The sequence below is a fragment of the Adiantum capillus-veneris genome, chromosome 23, assembly GCF_014529385.1.
Source record: "Adiantum capillus-veneris isolate H3 chromosome 23, ASM1452938v2, whole genome shotgun sequence".
In the NCBI taxonomy this organism is placed as follows: Eukaryota; Viridiplantae; Streptophyta; class Polypodiopsida; order Polypodiales; family Pteridaceae; genus Adiantum; species Adiantum capillus-veneris.
Window position 1 is genome coordinate 116,251,528 of NC_140953.1, and position 23,659 is coordinate 116,275,186.

At 41.4% G+C, this 23,659-nt stretch overlaps 1 pseudogene; it reads left to right on the forward strand.

The window, feature by feature from the left end:
- The first annotated feature begins 2,601 nt into the window (after positions 1 to 2,601).
- LOC147428416 (uncharacterized) lies at positions 2,602 to 3,299 on the forward strand (annotated as a pseudogene).
- Positions 3,300 to 23,659: the final 20,360 nt, after the last annotated feature.

Genomic DNA, 23,659 nt, shown 5'->3' on the forward strand with positions numbered 1-23,659 from the left:
TAAATGTTATGGGGGGCTAAATGATGGATTCCCAAGGGTATGTTTCCAATATGACACTAGTGGCACTATAGGCGAAACTCCATGCAACTAAGACTAAAGCTGAGAAGACTAAGTAGGAACTAGTTCAACTGAGGAGTATGATGTTGGAGTATCAAGTCAATCAAAACAAAGATCAACAATTGATAGCCACATAGTAGAAGGATATAGAGAAGCTCCAAACCAACATAGGATCTTGCCACAAGAAAAGAAGATAGTTGTTGAAGCAAAGGAGGCACTCAAAGGAATTTTGGATGAAAAGAAAAGCCACTACATGGAGTTCATACTACATCATAGAAAAATATATCTAACAATCTTTGGTTGACAATTTTACTGTTGAAGGGAATCTTATTGTTAATATGGAAGATTTATAGAATCTTGCAGACTCCATAAAGGCTAATTTGGAAGAAAATCTAAGGAGTACACAAAAAATCTAGTCAACCAAGTAAAGATTGATTATTTAAAAAACCAAGAACAAGATGAAGATGAGGAAGCTGAAGATGATGATCAAGACTAGGAGAATGGAGCCAGGGCAATTCGTCACATTGATGATGATGACAATGACCAACCACCAGCACCAGGCTCAATAACTGGTGGGCACCAGACAAACACTTACAAAGGCTAGAGGGGAGGTAGGATGGAGATGTTTGGAATCAACAACATCAAGGAAATCAGACTCGATCTAATTAAAATCACTAAGACCAATAGATTAGAAGGAAGCCAAAGGCAAAGAGATTTAGTAGACTCAAGCTCAAATTTAGATTCAGATCCAAATTACTCAAATGAGTTGCTGACTCTCAACAAGTGACTCAAAAAGGAAAGGGCAATCCAGATTCAAGAGCTTCTCTGTGATGAAATTGTATACTCTTATTTGGAAATGTTTTAGATGTTATTTGTCGGTGCTAGAAGAATAATTGAGGACTAGAAGGTGATTAATTACCATGACTAGATTGTTCACCAGTTTTACCACCTCACCCCAGCTATGCCCAAGTATTGGATCGAGTACTAGAGTGGTTCCTGACTAATGACGATGTCATTTTGAACCTAAACACAAAGGACCCGTTCACAATCAATCTTAGAATCCTACAATGATAGTTCGATATGCTATTGTGAAACACGCCAACATATAGGTGTATGAAAGATATCAAGACTCAGATTAAAGACATGCTCATCAAACTACAAATTTCCAAAGGGATCCTTGATCAGAAAGTAAAAAAGGCAAAGATACCAATAGCAAAGGCCAAAGACCAAAATGACGCTTAGAGAGTAAGAGATGAATCTCAAAGGGTATATGCATGAATAGGTGGTACACTAGCTACTTACTTTTGGGGATGGTAGCAAGGGGATGGGATGTTTGGTAGCTTCCTTAGGAAACATAAGTTTCACTTGAATATTTTAAATTAAGAATTGAATCATTCAAAGGATTTATTATTTTGAGATTTTCTATAGTTCTAACTTCACTATGTGTGTGAAAGTAGGGGGGGGGGGGGGGGGCACCTTACTGCGCAATCATGAAGCCTTTTCAATGATGGTTGTAGAGAGCAGGCAACACTGGTCGCCATGTGACTGCCCCAGCTGAAGCAAAGGAAAGAAAGTCAACAAGGAGGAGGAGGAAAACTCATTCTCCATCTCCCTCTCCTCCACCATCAAGCTCCCCTTTGTCCACACCATCCACATCGCCTGTCAGGAAGAGGACAAAGAAGGTGTGCACTACTCCTTCACGCAAGGCCTCCACTACTTCAAAGATGGCATATGTTGTGACTCCCAACTCAGAGGTACTATTGTGCAACCATTCATTTGTTTTACTAACCTTATGTTTTATTGTGACCTTTGAGCCTTATGTATTACTAGTGCATGCATGCATTCATGTATTATAATTTTGGTTGTATTTGCACACTGTACATCATTCTTTCCAAGGTCCATAAGAATATAAGATTGCTTTGAAGAAAACTTGGGTTAGAGGCTACATGTTTGTACATTCATTCAAGCTCCATAATCTTATATGCATGCATTCAAGCTTGCATTTCAAACCTGGGGTAGAGGTCTGCAAGCATGCATGTGTGTGCTATATGTTTGTGCATTCATGCATTTTTGGTAAATAACTTTTATTGGTTGGATACCAATGTTTTCATGTCTTAGCTTTTAACATGTTTTGTACAGGGAAATATGCATTGGTGCACTTATTATGTGTCTTTTGAGAGGAAGACTGCATGAAAAAAGCCCAGGCACATGAAGTATATGACCTTTCTAACTTGGGAGTGGATGCATGATCCATAACTGAGGTATATTTTAGAACCAAAGACTGGTTGAAATGCTTTGAGGAGGTTCCAAAAAGGGGGAAAAAGGTACAATGTAGAGATGTGAATCTAGAATTCAGGAACAAGTTTTATACATTGTTCACATCTGTGTATCAAAAACCTCCAAACAATTATGGTATGGAGATGAATAAAGCATTTTCCAGGGGCTTTCTATACAAAAAATTGAAGGGACATGTCAATTGGGCTTTGTTTTCAGAGAGTATGACCACACATATGGATGAAACCAAATTATAGGCAAAGAGCGGAGATGGGCAATTTTCCATTCCTCCTTTTCCCACCAAAGTTCTTGGTGATTGACGAGGACTATGAATGACTTGGAGGCAACACACAAAACTCCAATTGTTAGAGTGGATGATGTGCAGAAAAATCTTTTATTTGGTCCACCATGTCTTGTAGATCTAGATACTATTTATAGCATGGTTGAAAGCAGGCATGCATTGGCATTGTCAGAGTGTCAAGAATCTTGAATTGCATAAGTCAAATATGCACCAAGATAAAGGTTCCAACCTCATAGTAGACATGCTCATCGGGCAATTGAAGGATGCCGAGGTTGCATTACAAAAAGCAGAAGACAACATGGATACTGTGGATGTAGCGCATGTGGAGCAGCTAAAAAATAATGTCAATAGGTTTTCACTAACAATCCAAACATTGCAAGGAATTTTTGTGGACAAGGCATCAATTGAGGCTATGGCTAGGGCTCAAGAGGAAAGAGATTTAGCACATGAAATGGAGGACTATACACACACGCATATGGATTTTGTGAGAAGCATGCAGGTCAAAATAAGTACAGTATTGTTGTTTGCACCTCCATCAAAAGTTCCACCAGTGGATATGGTCACCTTTGCTTTCCACAAAGTTTGTAGTGCTTGCGGGTTGATGATGAATGACGAGGATGCACTTGACATGTTTCTACTGCCCTGTAATCATGGATTTTACATGTAGTGTTTTGGCCACATTGCAGCAAGCAAAGATACATGCATGGAGATGGGATACCTGCAATCAATTTTGAGAGCTATGTGTGATTTAGTGATGCTCAATAGTATTGACACCAAGACATTATCGGTGCCCTCAAGCAATTGTGATGCATCCAAAAGCATGGTCTATGGTATTCACCCTAACTTCTTTTTGTAGCATTGAGTTAGAAAATATTTTCTATATGTTGTTATCAAGGGAACCCTGTTAACTGTAGATCTTGTATGGTAATTATTAATAATGGCCATATATAGATCAATCCATGTCACATAGTGGTGGCTAGTAGTGATAGGGTGGTAGCTACCTTTGGCAGATAATGTAGCTACCACTATGAGACTGGAACCTACCAAGATCACATTGGTAGCTTCCAGTGGTTAAATTCCCATTTCCTAGACTAGTAGGGCTCCAATAGTACATGGTTGGTAGGTACTAGGCTAGCAAGGTAGCTACCACTTTCAGATTAGTAGTTTCCAGGACCACTCTCAACACAAAGTGGTGGCTACCACTGCTAGGGGTGTAGCTAACTTTCGTAGACAACATAGCTACCACTACGAAATTGGTACCTACCATGAGCACATTGGTATCTAGTAGTGGTTAGATTATGCATTTCTTAAACTAGTAGCCACCAGTATAGAACTAGCCTCATATGTTAAGTATGGAGCCTGATTTACCCCTTGTAATTTTTAGTATAAAAAACGCACATTTGTAAGGCCCCCATTATGAGGAGAAGCCATCGTGCGTGAAGAAAAATAACTCGCCGGAAAATAAAATCACTTGTCGAAAACCAAAAATTTTAATGCCTAATCTTTAGCCTAAGCTCAACAGTGGCTTTGCCGGAATATTACGGCCGACGACGGCCGGAAAGTGGTCGAAAAATGACCGGTCGGTTGGTCGGTAGTCAATGGCTGATGGCCGCTGGTCGGAAGTCATTGGCCGGTGGCTGAATTCAAAAGCAGACTTGTCTTCTCAAGGGCGGCCACACATGGGCAGATTGGAGGGTCCGATTTGGACTTATCTACACAAGGGCGGCTACACATGGCTGCCTCTCATGAGAGAGGGCAACCCTTTTGACCTATAAAAGGAGGCCATTTCTACACACATTATATAGTGTGAAGTTGATACAACAAGGTGAGTGTGACGTGGTGAGAGTGAAGCAAGGCGGGTATAATCCCTTTGTAACCTACTTCTTGTTTTGAAGTACTAAAGCCATTGAGTGGCTGCTTTCCCGTGGACGTAGCCCACATTGGGTGAACCACGTATATCATGTGTACTCTCTCTCTCTCTCTCTCTCTCTCTCTCTCTCTCTCTCTCTCTCTCTCTCTCTCTCTCTCTCTCTCTCTACTCTATAATCTCTTGTGTGTGTATATTATCTCTCTCCATTAAGTAATCTACTCAATTATCTACTTAGCTACGTCATATTTCCTAACATCATAGGGGTAGCTTTCTTGTTATTACTAGTAAATGTAGCTACCAATATGGTTATGGTACCTACTATACTGGTAGCTACCAGCCTCATAGTTGTAGCTGCCATGCTATTACTACTAAATATAGCTATCATCCTAGTTGTGGTAGCCACCATATTGGTAGGGGTAGCTACCACTACCATAATGGTAGTGGTAGCTACCAATATGGTAGTGGCAGCTACTATCAGCCTCATAGTGGTAGATGCCATGCTATTACTTGTAAAGATAGGTATCATCCTCATAGTGGTATCTACCAATATGGTACTGGTAGCTACCATTCTCCATTAGATAGAATTCTCCCATGGAAGTCTTGGTGATAGCAAGGTAGTCGCCACTGTCAACAAGGTAGCTACCAAAGTAATAGTCGTAGCTGCCCTTATGGTACTAGTAGGTACCCTTATGGTACTAGTAGCCACTATTAGGAGACTTCAAGATGATAGTGGCTACCAGTCTCATAGTTATATACCTCCTAGGTGTGTCTTGATCAAGGTAGATACCAAGCTGATATGGTAGCTTTCAGTCTATCATGGTTGCCTAGGTAGAGTAATTACAACCACTAAGAGCCTAGTAGCCACCTTTACACAATTAGCTGGCATGCTGCTCCTTGGAAAGGTTACTACTAGGCTCTGATTATGTTAAGTACCACTATCAGCCTTGTAGCAACCAAACTAGCCAGCTCATTCAACCAGCTAATAGAATAGCAATGGTAGCTATTAGGATATGATCAGTAGCTTCCATGATAGTATTGGTAGCTAGCTACATAGTATTAGTAGCTCTCAATGCTATCCTGGTAGCTACCATTGTCATGTTGTAGCCGTATGTAGCATCTCTTTATTCTTTTATGCTAAGATGCTACCACTAGCCTCAACGATGATCTAGATCACATAATTGATGTGGTAGTAACATTAGGGATGTGGTAGTAACACATAATTGATGTGGTAGTAACATTAGGGAAAATTTTGACTCTCAAAGGGGCTCTATAGGGAGGTTTGACTTTGCCTCTCTTGTCCAAAGTGGGCAACCCGATGAAGTACATAAACACTTTGTCAAAACCCTATCAACCAGCTATGGCCTCCCCACTGAAGCTGAAATGTGGGGAGAGATTCCTTTCTTTATAAGACGGAGTTTTCACATCAAAAATAGAATCTTCTAGAATATAAGAAATCTGAAGGCATACCATATATCAATGGAAAGATCTCAATGAGTACATTCTAAATCCAATACGTCTGACAACTTTTGATTTCATTTGTAAAAAGTTTATTGTGCACCCGTTTTGCACAAGAGAGAGAAAGTCAAAGTTCTTATAGGGCCCATTTGAGAGTCCAAAATTTCCCTAATGAGGATACAATAAAAGGCTATGGTAATTATGATGTTTGCGGGTCGCCGCGACGGACGTCCATAGCATAGCTCTCATGCGTCAACATAAAATATCAATACAAGGGAAGCGACTAGGATGAGGTATGGAAACTCACTAGGGTGTCATTCCTAATGAAGTGAACTCGATGAGATGCAACTACTCACTCTGCAAGCAAATCATACGCACAAAAGCCAAGAATTCTGCCTATGTCCTTCTACATAGCTCTACAGTCATCACGCCCGTTTACCATGCAAATCATGTCGGAATCGCACGAAACTTGAAGGGAAGCTACAAGGGACTATCAGGAACATATCCTATCTGTCACAGCACTCTGGAGAGGTACAAAGATCACGATTGTTCGTCCCAAAGTCAACAAAAACAGTGAACAGGTGATCCTACAGGGTCATTTTAGGGTCCCTGAAGCCTCTCCTAGGGTCAAAACAACATAAAATACGCATATAAACATTCAAAACAGCTATTTAAGGCCACAAACTCGTAGTTGAACACTTACGTCGAATCTTGAATGATTACACTTGAATGGAAGAGCAAAGTAAGAGGAACACAATGCAATAAACGAATCTGAATTTGGATTACCGTAGCCACAGTAGCGAAGATTACAAGTTGGAGCAAGAAGAAGCTCTCAAACGTACGCAATCTTCACAGTTTCTCATAGAAAAGATAATGTTCAAACTTACAAAATTGACCTTTATAGTTTAGGTCTTTACAAATGGCTTGTCCGGCCAAAAGCTCCTAAACTTCTAACTGGCTCTCTACTATACATTTGCTCCCAGAAAAATAATCATAAATTCTTTTACAAGTTCTTGGCTCAGAGAAGCTCTTTTTCAAAAGGTCAAGATTTCCAAAAAAATGTAGATTCTATCTTTAGAAACCGTAGCTTCGTCGCTTCGTCCGCCAAACACTCCCCCCTTCCTTATCCTTGCGCACCCTCGTGCATGTTCAGAGCTTTGGTCGTTGATGGGGCTCCAAGGAAGCAAGTGTTGCTGAGAAACTCCGTGTTCGAAGGACAGCTTCCAGGGCTTCTTGATACTGTCTGAAAGGATTTTCACTTAAAGTGTGCTGGTATGCTACGTACCATGCCTTGAGGTCCTTCGCCATAGGATGGAAGATCCTTGACTCGATTTCGAAGAAACCTGTGACAAAGGCCTCTTCAAACATCTGCAAGTAATGTGAAGGCAAGTACATTAGCCTTGAGTACATTGCCATCATAATGTGTCGTGGCGGCAAATCTTGGAGATTCTAGCATATCCCTTGATGCCCTTCCAAGAACAGATTCCATGGATGATCGTCACCTTCAGTGTCTTTGAACACCTGGATGCAGGTGATGATCATCCGGGCTATCTTTACTAGCATCTGACATGCCACATCAGGGACATCCCGCAGCATGGTGATTGTCGAATTTAGGGTGTTGACTACATAGGCTACTGTAGGAGGATGCTATGCCGTCAGGATTGGGTAGTTCAGCTTTTGCTGCCTTAAGCCTTTATATGTGGCAAAGTCCTTCCACGTGCATCTTCTAGGGACTGGGCAGAAAGTAGGATCTATTTGAATGTGTTGAGGAGTGTTGTGGTAGTTGGTTAGATCCTGTGTCCGCTTGTCCAACCACTTCTACCTCCACTTTGGGTGGTCGTCGACGATTACCTGTTCTTCTTCAGCCGCCAGTGCTACACCTTCGTAATTCCCGTCTTTGTTTCGTGGCAGGGTCGGCCGCATCTTCTCCTTCCATAGGATTTCTTCGTGGCATATCAAGGGAAATGGTAAATATTCATGGCCAAACCCCTCCACCTGCTCTTCAGGCTGTAAGAATGCTAGGGTCGCTGACTCCATTATCTCTTTTCATATATCATGTAATCTTTTGTTGGTCCCTTTGGCATGTCCTTGATGCTTTCAGTGAGCTCATCTCTAATATCTAGGTCTGCCTCGGCCGATCCCTGTCCTTGTTCTCCTTCATGTGAAGTTTCAGGCACATTAGGCAGGTCTTGACTAGAAAGCAGTCGCGGTTGCACTTTGGCTACGTCTGTTCGGATTTGCTGTTGAGAAATCAAGTCTTCTTTTTCTTTCAGCAGTGTCTCGCTGATCTATTTTTGAGTCTCTAATTCTGCTCTCATCACCGCTACCAATTGCTGCTCCAGCTCTTTTATCTTTTGCTTGTTGGCCGCCATGTGGGCCATCATTCCCAGTACCAGCAGCTATCTTTGAAGTTTCTCTTGCTCTAGCTCTCCTTTCAGCGCTGCTAGGGTGTTCTCTGTTGTGGCATTGTCTGATGTGGAGACCAATGCTCCAGCAGGTTCCTGGTTTTCCATCAAGGTTGTCAGAGTACTTTTGACAGTGATGTATGAACTATTAATTCTCTGAAACCTTGCGCTTTTGTAAACAAGATGCTCCGCTGCTTTTTGTACCTTTGCTGTCAATTCTTGGCATTCTTTTTCCTTGGTGGTCAACTCTGTCCTGATGTCCACCATATCTCTGATCAGAGACTGAGCCTGCTGTCACTCAGTGTCTCTTTCCTATGTTGTGAGCTCTAATTGTGTTCGCAGGCTCTCTAACTCCTCTTGCCTAGATGCTTGCTTTTGTTGAGCCTCCTATACCTGCTTTTCTTTTTCTCTCAGCACCATGTGCTGGCATTGGAATTGTCTTTCTAATTCCTGTAAGGTTTTCCTGTAGTCAAAATCAACAATAGCCTGACAGGATTCTTGGTATCCTATTGCTTCTGTAGGAGGCATAGACTCTTTTTGTGAGGATGAAGGAGGAGGAGGTGGTGGTTTTTTGGTTGATGGAGAAGGAGGAGGAGGAGGAGATTTCGGCGAAGGAGGAGGAGGTGGTGATTTAGGCGAGGGAGGAGGTGGTGATTTTTTCACTTCTCGTACATGCCTCTTCTTCGAAGCATCTTCCCTTGGCTGCGAAGCAGACGCATCCGCTTTTCTTTTGTTTAAAATCTTTATGATTCTTTGGTGAGTCAAATCCGCCACCCGTCGTGCTTCCACATTCCTCTCTCTTTGAGTTTTCTTTAATTGCTCTGCTTGGTTTGTATCATCAGTCGCTTCTTTTTCCTTTGTTCCTTCAGTGGACTGCGAAGAAATGTCCACTTCTGCAGCCTTTTGTTCCGCTTCTAACCTTTGCTTTTCAGCCAGTATGCGAGTTGCATTTTGTATTCTTTCTTGTCTTTCCTTATCGAACCTTTGTTTCTTTGTTTGTTGTGTTGCAGTAGCTCTTGCCTGTCTGTAAGCCCACAACTTGGTCCTTCTTTCCTCAACTCTTTGTTGTGCCTCTGCATATGCTTTTTGAAGGTCAGATTGCGACACTGTACTTCTTTCCCTCTTTCTTTTCTCAAGTGGTGTGCTGGTGTCTTCCTCCTCGCTTTCTTCAATTAGGCATCTCCTCTCCCTCTAATGTCGCAAGCTTAATGGCACCGCTAGATGATATGTCATGAATCACATAGGGTCCATTGCCTCGCTTTTTGAGTTTCCGGGAATGTTGTTTCAGGGTATAAATTAAGACGTAATCCCCTGTAGTAGCAAATTCCTTGATGATAACATGTTGGTCAAAGAATGATTTCATGTTTCGTTTTTGTGCATAGATTGATGCAACTGCTCTCAATCTAGTTTCATCCAGTTTTTCTAGGTTATCTATTTGATCGGATAATTCATGACCCTTCCATTCTAATTCTTTAGCTACCCGAAGAGTGGGGATAAGAAATTCAAGTGGCAAAATTGCTTGAATTCCATAAACCATGTTGAACGGAGTTGTTCCGATTGAGGTTTTGTACGCTACTCTAGATGCCCACAAAGCTGAATGTAGCTTCTGATCCCAGTCGGCTCTCGATTCACTAACAATTTTAGTTGAAAATTAGTCCTTTAGCTCCTTGCAAGGATAGAATTTGGAAATCTCATTTGCTGACTCACTTGGCTCAGATTGAAGCACCAGGTTGCAGGCAAAGAATTAGGATCTTGACAGGAGCTGAATTCAAGTCAAGTGGAAAAACGGATAACAATCTAATCCGCTGGTTACGTTATTCAAGCCCAAATTTTCATTATTTCAAAAGTTGCAATCAATTTTGACACATTCAAGCTGGAGTTAGTCAACTCTTGGACTCTAAAGAGTGTGAATTGCAAAAATTGCTTTGGCCCAAGTAGTTTTGTCAAGCCGAAGCAAGAGAAAATTGACCGAGCAACGTCAAAATCTGCTAAAGGACATCTTTACAAATTAAGAGCAACATGGACTCAAGTCAAGCCAAGAGTTCAAATGCAAGAGAATCAAAGCTAACCAATAGTAGTGGCAACACAGGTACAACTACAATAGAGCAAATTTTACAACTATATGGCTACATTGGAGACACGGTTTTGTTTACAGATCTAGAAGGCCATATGTATCTTATGAGTGGCAAAAGCAGCACAGGATCCACGGTCCTATTGATCAGAGTAAAGCCAGATTCAGAGAACTCTCAAATGTTCACAGATTTAAGTTGATCCAGGTATTGCAAGCTCAAAAATGAAGTGAAGATAGAAGTGCAAAAGATTGATCCAAGTGATTATCCAACAACCTGCACAAGCCAGCAAAGCATCCATTTAGTGCATATGCAATCAAGGTCATTGTACATGGACTACAATGGTCAAATGTATTGTCGAGATCCAGAATTGCAAGATCCAATAGATCAGCCATATAAGCCTGTCTAATTGGAGAACCGAGCCAAAGACAGTACAAAGGTCAAGACAGAGCAGCTACAACTTAATTCTTAGTGTTTTAAAAGAAGATGCCGACAACTTGGTCAACATAGAAGCATAAACTTCTCAGCTAGAGCTTGACATGACAGAACCAAATGAAGTACCACCAATCATGGTGTATTGCTCAGATCGTGGACAAAAAGGTGGACATTTTTTTGAAGATTTTCCAAGAAATGCAGACAACAGGGACACATCGACTGCCAAGCAAGTTATAGAGGAAATTAGAAATGTGAATCTTGATGTAAGTGCATTTAACTTGTCACTTTTAATGCAATCAAATGATTCTGCATTACTATTAGAAGCACCACTAAAAGCACTGCAAGTTCAAAATCAGCATAAAGATGCACAGGCACCTGAAAAGCTTAAAATTGATTCTTTGAACAACAAATTCCTACATGAATTTGGTCAAAGTGTCCAGGTATCACCGAATGTTGAAAAGACTGTAAGGTTTGCAAATGATTATGCATCCACTACCACAAGTGTGCAATCATTCACGAGTCTAAGGGACACATCAAAGCGAATGATGTTAGCTTTGTATGGCACACAAAATTCATATGCACACTATGTAGACCAAAAAGGGCAACTTTACAAAAAGGATCAACTAGTGTTTGAACGGCCCACATACCAGCTCATAGAAGTGCATCCAGTGATAGATAAAAAAGGATGGTTCATTTTAGAGGATAGAATCTATTATAGCCCATCCTCTTTAGAGGTGAAGGATATTACCCGAGTGAACCCAAAAAACTGTTCAGAGCCAAACTCTCCTCCATAAAAAATCAAGCTTCGACGTGGTGACCAAACGATTACATACTTTGACCAAAACAGTCATAGATATAGACGAGAGTCTAAGATCTATGATGACTTGGGTCCTGAAACCACAGAAGCTCATATCACAAGAGACCCATGGGATAGACAATACCATGGCAAAGATAATACTATCTACAACTTGACTTGGGGAATAATTTGTCATGTTTCACAGAGATACATAGGAAACTATGCAGAAGGTTTACAGATGCCAAACATCAATAGTGCTGCCCCAAGTGTGCCATCACAGTCCCAAAAGGTGAGACTAAACCAGAGCCAAACAGTTTTAAATTCTCATAATGGAGAAGGCTTATTGATCAACTTAGGAAGGGGGGAGCTGCAAATCTATCAAGCTCAGCTCTAGTACCAAAAAATGCTACACCAGTTGGAAGCCCAAGAACTTCTAGCCATCAGACCCCTTCAAAGAAAAAACCATTGAAAGATGATAGCATATTCCTATATTGGGTAATGATGATCTGTGGACCTACTTGAATGGAATATTCCTCTACATCAAAGAACCCTCATGGATCAGCTTCTTCAAGAAAGTTAGGCTTTCAAAACTTCAAGTCAAAATTGCTAACCCAACTAAAACCTCTAAGGAGACACCCAGAAAAGCAAAGATATTTCAGCCAAAGTACTCAAGAAAGCAAAGGAAAGCCAAGCAAGTATTTTTTCTGAGCAATTTAGTCAAGGCAATGATCCGGTTTGGATTGAAGACAAGAAATCGACACAGAAAGACAAACAAATGGGATGGATAGCATCACAATGAGGCTTAAAAGAGCAGGAGTACTATGGAGGTAATAGATAGATATGCATACCAAAATTGTAGTTTAGAGCATATGAAGTAACATCAAGTCCCTCCCAAGAAATAAGGCCCACCAGGTATCAACCTTGGCAATATCCTACGATACTTAAGAAGCAGGTATACAACAAAACAACATCGAAAGATGATAAAGTCTACCACAACTCTCAAGAGGATATAGAACAGAGATAGATCTCAAAGAATCTTCCTCTTAGACAAGTATTCTAACAGTTTATACAAAGATTTGGCTACCACTCAACCACAAGCCAATTACAACTACACCAGGCCTGCATGAAGATCTCAAGAACTCAACAAGACCTAGAGCAAAGCAAAGTCAACAAAGGAGATACAAAGGTCATCAAGAGATTTGGATTCCTAAGTCTTCCAATGCTCTTAGGCAAAAGCCAAATTTTGACAGTGAACAAAGGCCTACAACAACATCAAAGACTCCTATCAACATGCCTACTTGGAGAATCAAACAGATAATGGAGTCTTCACAGTCAAAAAAGGACAACCCAACCAACGCGAATGTAGATTCAAATATGATAAAACAAGTATGGCAAAAGAAACCTTCAATGCCAGCTTGGTCCTTTAATAATTCTCTTTTTGAGGATTCAAGCTTACTTTTACTTGAAGAAATGTTTGTAGTAAGCACAAGACTGTAAAAGTTCAAGTCGCCAGGGTGCAAAAAACACTCCTTGGCATAGTCAGAGTCGGGCTACTGAGCCATAAAATGAGCAAAGCATTAGTCCCAAATCTTTAAGTTGTAATAAACTATGTGCTAAGAGTCATAGTTATTAGGCTTACACTCAAGCTGGAAGAGTTGAGCATATCTAAGTCATGTCGCTCATGCTGGAGCAAAGCATTAGTCCCAAATCTTTAAGTTGTAATAAACTATGTGCTAAGAGTCATAGTTATTAGGCTTACACTCAAGCTGGAAGAGTTGAGCATATCTAAGTCATGTCGCTCATGCTGGATGAGATGAGCATAAAAGTCAAAGCCTATTAACTTACAATTGGTGGAGTGTCATAGAGTCCAACACTCACACATAGCGCACAGTAAGATGAGAGCACATATCCTCGTCAACAAAAACCATTCTTAAAGGGGTACCAACTTGCAAAGCCATGTCATATGCTTTTATATCTACACCGTCTTTCTGAAGAACCCCTCAGAATCCTTCTAGTGCAGCATATTGTTTTGTATGCATTTCTGTTTATGGATCTATAGGATGTCCCACCATTGGACATATGCATTAGACATTCCTTTGCTTCCAACTATGAACCTTGAGTGAAATACAACATGCAAACCAATGTTCCATCATGCTTCCCTCTCATATTTGCTGCCTTTTTAATTCCATACCTATTAGTAAATAATCCCTTGAGTACTTTATTAATATTTCCCATGCTAATAAGTACTTTATAATGTGCGTATCCAAAAGGCACTTTTCCCCACCACTGGGTTTTCTTCCTTTGTTCATCCAGGTATGAGACCCTAATTTAGATCCTCATCATTTTACTTCTCTTGTACATAGTTTTTATAAATAAACAGCAGCCTCATCATTATGCTATTACAACGGACAAATGCAACATCATCTCTCACATCGGACATATTCGGACCAATCAAGATGTTGCAGCAAATTGAACCTCATCAACAAATTCAACGACAAATAAAGACAATCAACCCATCAACAACCAATCAAAAACCTTCCACAGCCTCCACGGATACTTTTCAATCGTGCCCGAGGACAGTCACTAAAATTAAAAGGGGGGAATGTTAACTGAGCCGATGTCAGCTAACACGAGCTGCTAAAGACCAAAGACGTACGGATGCACATCAAAGATAAATATGAAGAAGCAGTGAAGATTGGAGTTACACACTTTTTACATTTTTCCAAAATGGCCATGTATTGTAATTTCCCAATTTATTTATCCATTGTGATAATTTTAACATGTTACAGGCTCAATAAGAGCTCCAAAATGTAAAGCATAGGTCACTTAGTGTACCTAGGTTGCGGATACAATAAGTGTGGAGCCTCAAAGATCTTGGGCGTCGGACATTACACATTTTAGACCTTGGCTAAGGTATGAAAGCCAAATTTGTAAAAGTTATGATTAAGTTTGGATAATGAAACATAGCGTGAGCTAATGGCGCTCACTTCTCTCCTTCTCGCGCTTCGTAGTCCCTTCCCGGTTGTCACATTGCAGTGCCGTCTGTTGTGTTGCAACTGCAGGTAAGAGCTCTAGGCATTGACGTAAGCACTTCATGGTAATCCGTAGCTTTTGGAGTCGCCGACCCGCGGCCTAATTTCTTAAGTAGGAATTCAAGCTTCAAAATCATAAAATAAATATAGGCGGGGTATTGGGGCATCATTGCTAAGCATTTAGATGCATTCTGGGTCAAAAGCGATTAGATCAAAAACTCACGGCTGTTAATAATCATGATTTTTGCACTTGACCTAAAGTGAGATTTGAGACCATAAGCATGTGTGCTTACGTCTTATAAACATGTCCTAGAAGTTTCGTAACGTTTGGATGTCGTTTGATGCTGTAATGGTTGTGATTTTCTTGTTGATGAGGGACTAGCTTTTGGTGATTTCTGTTATTTGAGTGTAGCTCGAGTTAGATGCGAGTTGTTTGTTGTTTTCCAAGAGATTGACAACCTCTTGTAGCCTCTATGCACTAGTCAAGTTAGCTTCGTCCCATAGATTGACAATTATATTCGTGGTTCTCGCTATGTGTGCAATAAGATAGGAGTGAGGTTAGACACCCGTCCCACAAAGATGGGATCCTATCTTCAATCACAAATTCACTCACCCTTGCGCACACAAAACCTTGCCTACACTCGACTAGCTTCCCTCTACACTGCCATAGCCTCAGCTATGATTAGTTGCGCTCAAGGAAGCAAAAAACGCACTAAACTTTGGGAAAATGAACAAAAAATAAACAAGTAAAATATCTGTACTTTTGTTCATAAACACCATACCCTCACACCATGTCAGTAGCCCTTGCAAATGCAAGATGGGGCTCCATAGTCGCTCCCAACCATGCACACAAACCCATCAAAAACCATGTCAATCATGAGTAATATAAAAACTCATGATGTTCAGACAAAAAAATTTAAAAAAAAACATGGAAAAAATGGGGAAACACCCCTCCATTCACCACAATAATAAGGGGCTTCCACTGCCAAACCTGAGTAGCAGGCACACACGTCAAGAGAGCTCCACTTTACGCAACTTCCATCACCAAAAAGAGAGAAGAGGGGTGAAATTTCAGAGGTCTCCACCCATGTTCATGGCCTATTTTATGAGACACACACTCTCCAATCAAGGCTCTAGGCCCTCGCACACACACGTGCACCTCCACTACACAATCCCTATACACCACCGTAGACTGCAGTAACAAAGGCTTCCTTCTTCACAGCTGAAAACTCCTAGTCACTCATGACCCCAAGATGATAAAATTTTAGTTTTTGTTTGTATCTTTAAAGCACTAACTCACTCTTTGAAGTCTCGACACTTCTATGTACAAAAACAAAAAAACTATGTACCCCGCACAACTGGCCCGCATGCGTAGAGAGAGTTGGCACACACCGCCTTTGTACACTTTGTAAAAGCATGATTGTAGACGGTTGGATAGTCACCATGTGGGAACGTGTTCTTAGAATATGGGCAGCGAATCACTTAGTAATTACTACAGTAAACCCGAAGTATATAATTAGGGCCCATTACATTGATATCCGGTTGGCAATTGTAATCACTTGTATTAGCGCTTTGGGCTATAATTGCACTTGAGCATCATTGGCAATATTATTGGCTATACTTTTTCTCTGTAATCATATTCGCTGTAATCTCAATCATGGTATATATTTTAGTGATACTTACTTCTCAACAGTCTTCTGAATCTGAATCTGAATCTGAACTTTATTCCAGTCTACAAGTCTGACTCTTATTTCAAGTATCCACAATTCAGTCTAGTCTCTGATTTCTGTTTAGTCTGCTGTCTGAAATCTTTCCACACTAGTAGCTGAAATCCTTCAACACTGGAATTAGTTGTCTCAAGAGATCAGCTCCAATTCCATTTTGGCGATCACGGTGGCTTGAGCTGAAGCTCGTTGACTGAAAGACTCTTCTCCTAGTTGAAGTTTTCAACAATGGCACCAAAATCCAATCGTGGCCGGAAATCTACCAATCCTGTGGACCCCATTCCTGAGGAGTCAGGAAGAGAGTCTGACCCCAAGCAAGAGAAAATGACTGATACTGAGGCTCAAGAGGAGCATAGTCAGGCTGATGAGGCACAGGACTCACAACACTCCAGCCATTCTCGACGTAGACGGGCAGAACGGGAGGCACGAAAGGCAAAGAGTTCCAAGAGTTCTCAGTCTCGCCAGAAAGATGAGCATGTCAAAGGCAGAAAGGGAAGTCACCGTACTTCTAGCAGACAAAACAGAGAAGATACTGATACTGAGATAGAGACAGAGATTGATTGGGATGCTGACACTGACAATTGCAAGAAGGCTCCCAAGCGTCATTCTGTAGCCAAGAAGAGAACTGGCGGGATCAGCAGTAATCGAAATGATTACACCGCTTCCCTGAAGATTTCCTTTCCCATATTCAAAGGAGGGAAAAAGGATGATCCCGATGTTCACATACAAGCTTTCGAGCAGTATGCTGAACTAAAAAACATTGATGAAGATGATTGGGGGGAATACTTTCCACAAACCTTGAAGGAAGCAGAAGGAAATGGTATTACCATTACCCTGCATGTCAGCTGAGATCAATAATAAATTACTTAAGGCCTTCAGGTTGGAATATTCCGACAATCGAGGAGATGAGGATATTCTCTGTGAATTGGATCAGATCAAACAGAGGAATTTGTCAGTCCACAGCTATGTCGAAAAGATCAAAGAACTGACCAAGATGTTGCAAGAACCACCGTCTGAGAAGAGATTGAGGGCATGGTTTCTGAATGGATTCAGAAGCAAAAAGCTGAGAGAACAAGAAGTACCAGCCCCTACAAATAAATTCAATGATCTGGTCCAGCGAGCATTAAAACTGGAACAGCAGGCTAAGAAAGAAAAGAGCCACAAGAAGCGAAGGACCAGTTGTAGCAGTAGTTCGGCTACTGAAACTTCTGATTCCAGTGCAACGTCCAGCAGCTCCGAGAGCAGCTCCAATGAATGGACAAAGGAAAAATCTAAGAAAGGATCATGGACCAAGAAAATTGAAGAAATGGCTAGGCAGATTGCAAAGATTAGCCACAGAAGACAGCCGGTCCGGAAGATGGAGACTTGGTGTTCAAGATGTAAATCCAAGGACCACATCTCCATGGAATTCCCACAATGTACCTACTGCAAGGCCTTTGGTCACCTATGGAATAATTGTGGCATCAGAATTCACCATTTTAAAAAAGGAAAGGATCTATCAGTGGTTGCCTACACTGAACCAGTAAAGGCAGAGCCAATCAAAGTAGCCCAAGAAGCAGGAACAGGTACCACTGGTACTGGTCAAGGACGTGGCAGATACCAACAAGGAATGGGCAGAGGAAGAGGAAGAGGCAACTTCCAGACCAAGAGCATGAATTGCTACACCTATGGGAAGTATGGTCATTTTGCAGCCTAATGTCCAGATGCACCAGTAACGACTGCTACTGAGGCTAAGGCACCAGAGCCAGTCCCAGTCAGAGTAGTTACCAGGAGCAAGGGAGTGATGATTGAAGAAATTCCAAACATTTCAGAAGTACCAGCTAATCCTAATAGTAGCAAGTGGGCCCAGCAAAGGGAAGTTTGGAAGGCCAAAGGTAAAGAAAAGGTGGTAGATGAGTGGCAAGAGCAGCGGGAACTAGCAGCTAAAATCACAGAGGATTTAGATAAGAAGCTGCTAGAGCAGCCAGAAAGTTCCGAGGCTAGGATCATTCAGAAGATACCAGCCCAATCGACTGATAAAGATCAGTCAGTACCGGCCATGACAGAGACCATGCTGGCTGTAGTACATGGACTAGCTGATGAAATGGGAGTGGAAGGAAAGAGTAGTACTGATAAAGAAGAATGGCAGTGTGAAGACACTAGTTCTTCGAGCTGTGACAATCAGTCTGACTAGGAGCGAGAGGAAATTCAGGTGAAAATTTGTGATAGAATCCAGAAGTTGACTGTAGAGCTGGAGGATATAAGAAAGACCTTACCTGAGGTAGCCAACTTTATCAGACAATGCAGGAAGACTGAGGCAAAGGCCAGAACAGTGGACCTGATGGCTGTCCGGGATGATGAAGTTCCACTTATTCAGGTAGATTACAAGGTCAGGAAGCAGTGGGAACCTCTCTCAAGCGTCATACTGGATGGAGGAGCAGGAGTCAACATAATGGGAGCCCATCTTCAGCAAAGAATGGGTATAACTAACATGAAACCAGCACCATTCAAAGTAAGAATGGCAGATCATCGAGTCCTACAAGCGACGGGCATGATTGAAAACATGCAGATAAGAGTTGGGAGGGAGAAATTCAAAACTAGTTTCCTAGTCTTGGATGTACAGGGAGCATATGGAATGCTATTAGGCCGCCCATGGTTAAGAACAGCACATGCTGTTCATGACTACATAAACCAGACTTTAACCATAGAAGGGGCCAGTGGCAGAATCAAAATCTAGACCAACAACACCAGGAGTTGAAAAAAGGAACTGAGGCCGAAGGAGTTGTGTCAGAAATACCGAGCTAAGAAAATTGAGTGAATGCTAGCAGCTATGAACATCTTTCCTTTGGCAGAAATTGAATGCAGTCCTACTAAACAAAGAACAAGCTGACAAGCAGAGAGACAATTCCCTGATCAGTTTACTGAAGTCAATACAGGGGAAAGAACCATTCAGCTAACTGGAAGAATAGAGGAACCAGTTGATACTGGTAAAATAGAAGAATTAGTATGTTCTGAAGAGTATCCATTGAATCAGAATAATGATTTAGAGATGAATGGACCTTCTTGGGACTACGCTGAAGACTCGACCAAACGAAAAGGAGGAGGACCAAATTGGTTGCTTCCAGATGATCAAGAAGTAGAGGAGTGGTACCTGGGATCAGGGGAAAATCCCAGAATGATCAAAGTCAACAAGCACCTGAAATCGGCAATGAAGAAAAAGGCAAGGAAAATGTTCCAGAACTATAAAGATGTATTTGCCTGGGAACATACAGATTTGAAGGGAGTAGATCCTGAAGTCTGTCAGCACCGAATACCACTGAAACCGGAAGCTAGGCCAATCAGATTGCAAAGATACCGGATGAATCCCAACTATGCAAAGAAGGTCAAGGAGGAGATTGATAATCTTCTCAAGGCTGGGTTCATTACGGAAGTAGCAAGTAGTGATTGGTTATTTCCAATAGTCATCGTTCCTAAGAAGAATGGGGAAATTAAGGGTTTGTGTCGACTATAGGAAACTAAATGCCCAGACCATTAAGGATCCGTTTCCCTTACCTTTTACTGATATGTTGCTTGATGAGAGCGTAGGATATGAGATGTATAGCTTCATGGATGGTTATAGAGGCTATAACCAGTTACAAATTGCTCCTGAAGATAGGGCCAAGACCACTTTCATCACTGAGTGGGGAGCATTCATGTATCTGGTGATGCCTTTTGGCCTGTGCAATGCACCAGCTACTTTTCAGCGGTGTATGATGGAGATGTTCAATGAATTTCTTCATCGGTTCCTCGCCATTTTCATGGATGACTTCACTGTCTATTCAGCTAAGGAACAACACCTTCTATTCCTAGAGATGGTTTTTAAACGCTGTCAGGAGAAAAGGATTTTCTTGAATCTATTTAAGTTAGTATTTTTGGTTTGGAAGGGACAACTACCGGGACATGTGGTTTCCCGCAATGGAATAGAAATGGCCAATGACAAAATACAATGTGTCCAGCAAGCTAATGCACCTAGAACTGCTTCTGAGTTGAGTTCTTTCTTGGGGTATGTGAATTTCTATAGAAGATTTGTACACAAGTTTGCTTCTCAAGCAGTTTCACTATATGAGCTTACAAAGAAGACCAGTAAGTTCAATTGGACAGCTGATTGTGAGGAGAGTTTCCAGAATTTGAAAAAAGCCATTACCAGTAAACCAGTCCTGAGGCAGCCGAATTGGGATATTATTTTTCATGTACATGTAGATGCTTCAGGATTGGCAATGGGGGAAATATTAGCTCAGCCAGATGGCAGAACACACTATCCGGTCTATTTTGCTAGTCGGAGATTCAGTCAGGTTGAACAAGGCTTTACGACTACTGAAAGAGAAGCCCTCGGAATGGTTTTTAGCGCTACGAAGTTCAAGCATTACCTATTGGGGAAGTTATTCCATTTTTATGTGGATCATCAAGCTCTTCTACTTCTGATTAACAAAGTTATTATTCAAGGCAGGCTGATAAGATGGATGATGTTCCTTATGGAATTTGAATTCAAAATTTTCCATAAGCCTGGCCAAAACCACTGTGGAGCTGACTTTCTTTCCAGAAGTACAGAAGGATATTTAGAATCACCTCTGAGAGATGAACCAGTGGATGCTGATTTATTTCAGTTAGAAGCAGAAGAAACAGTGGATCCTGAATGGTATGATATTTATCAATTCCTTTCCCAAGGTGCCTTTTCAGAGGATTGGAAACAGAATCAGAAGAAGGCTCTGATCATAAAAAGCCTGAAATTTACCATCATTGGGGGAGTACTTTAATGATTGGGTGTGGATGGTATACTTCGGAGATGTGTCCCTATGGAGGGAATAGTGCAAGTTATCTCAGAAGCGTATAATGGAGAGTCTGGTGGACACTTTTCCAACGAAGTGACCTACAAGAAGATTCTGCAAGCAGGTCTGTGGTGGCAAACAATGATTTCTGATGTCAGAAGCTTTTGTAAAACTTGTGACATATGCCAAAGAATGGGCCGACCAACAGCTGCAGACATGACTCCCTTAATGCCAATACAACCATTGGGAGTATTCATGAAATGGGAACTGGATTTTATGGGACCTTTTAAAAAGGTGACCCCCAGGAAGAATAAGTACATTGTGATGGCTACTTTTTATGTTACCAAGTGGGTTGAAGCTAAAGCTCTTCCTAACAACACAGCCAAGTCAACTGCAAGGTTTCTATTTGAGAATATTGTCTGCGGATATGGATGTCCAGTGGAAATTGTGACCGATCAAGGGACACATTTCATCAATGATACTATGGAAATCCTATTGGATATGCTTTCAGTCAAGCATCGGAAATCTACTCCTTACTATCCCAGATGCAATGGACACGCTGAAAGTAGCAATAAGACAATTAAGACTATTCTCACTAAGGTGGTGCAAAAGAAACCAGACCAGTGGGATTTGAAGCTTCAGACTGCTCTATGGGCTTATACGACAGCTTATAAGGTAACTACTGGAATGACACCATTCAGAATGGTGTATGGTACTGAAGCTGTGGTTCCTATGGAGTTTGTAATTCCCAATCTGAGAATGACTGTAAAGTATGGACTGGACTTCAACCATAATCTTAAGAAATGACTGGATGAACTGATGCAGCTATATGAACTCAGGCAAAGAGCTATATTGGAACAGGAAATTGTTCAACAAAGAAGGAAGCACTGGCATGATCGCCAAATTAAAGTCCAAGAATTCCAAAAAGGAGACTTAGTGCTTCTATATCAGTCTAAATTGGGTCCAAAGAAGCCGAATTTGAAGATTGCCTGGGCAAGACCTTTTGAGGTTGATTGGGTCTTCTCCAATGGCAGAGTCAGATTAAAAGACTTATCAGGACTGATGTTGCCGGGAGTATATAATGGAGCAAAGATCAAACTTTATTATTCAGAGACCAGAGAAACTGGGTTAGAAGAAGTCACTAAGGAACTGGAGTTTGTTGATCAAGAGATACCAGAATCGGATATTTTTTGTCTTTTCCATGTGCAACCAGTTCCAGCTTCACAACCAGTACCGAAAGAATCAGATCAGGCTGATTTAAGAACCAGTACCAGTATGGTCTAGCCAGAGTGGGAATCAGTTCAGAACCAGTATGAACACACTTTCCAAATTTTAAGTGGCCAACGGTCAAGTGGTATGCTAGTGATAATTATTACAAGGATGGGTTGTAGTCTTGTCCAATGCATGTTTGCCACCACAGCAACGGCGCACACAAGTCTAGGAGTGGTGAGTGGTGGAGCTTTTATGGCGCAAACACGTATAACAGTCAGGAGAGTTAGCATTTTTCCTCATAAATCTCCTGCGCGACACTTTCCTCCTGTCAACCATTCGCCATCGCCGAGCTCCGAGGTTTCTTCACTACAACCGCAAACTTCGATCTCTGACGAGACAGTTCACTGTCAGACAGCCTTACCAGCGACACCAGGAAACGGCTTTAACACAAGTAAGTCCTCTTCGCCTTCTCCTGTTTCATCGTCGTCGACCTCACAATGTATGGGTAAAAGGAAACGCTTAGAGAAGATGCAGGAAACTCTTGAAGAAACCCAAGCTATAGTTGCTAAGGCAAAGGCAAGACTTTCTGTTCTTTCATACAATAAAATCCAAAGATATGTCTTTACAGATCACGCAATGACTCTGCTACAACTCTGGGATTTGCGAGTTGTGTTGCAAGACACAAGGATTTCTTTTCAGGCAGATATTATTAAGCAAGTTCTTGATTCCTTTGATGCTGAAACTAGCAGTGCTATGATAAATAATAGGAAGGTGTCAGTGACACCAGAAGCCATTGCATTTGCATTTCGAATGCCTAATGAGCCCAAACCATCTGTGGCAACTGCACAACAAATAATTACTGCTCTAAAGGAGGACAAAACAACTAGAAAGAAGCACAAGGAAAGTGCTCAAGGAGTTCCAGTAGCAAGACTGGAAGCCTCCGCTGCTTAAAGGTTTGTCGCCGAAGCAGTCAGTCTTAAGAATAACCCAACGTATGTGTCCGAGAAATTATTTGCTATGATGTTGGCCAAGATACTGGATCCACAAGTCCATATCAACCTGTGTCAAATACTCTCGCATAATGTACTCCAACAGACTGCCAAGCTGAAATCTCAAACTGTTTTCAAGGCATGGTATGTTTGGCAATTTCTGTATTGGGCTACTGCTGCAGATGTTAATGAGCAGGTAAAGCAGGCATGGAGTGAGTAGCCCATTTCTGAACCAAAAAAGATTGAACTATCCTAC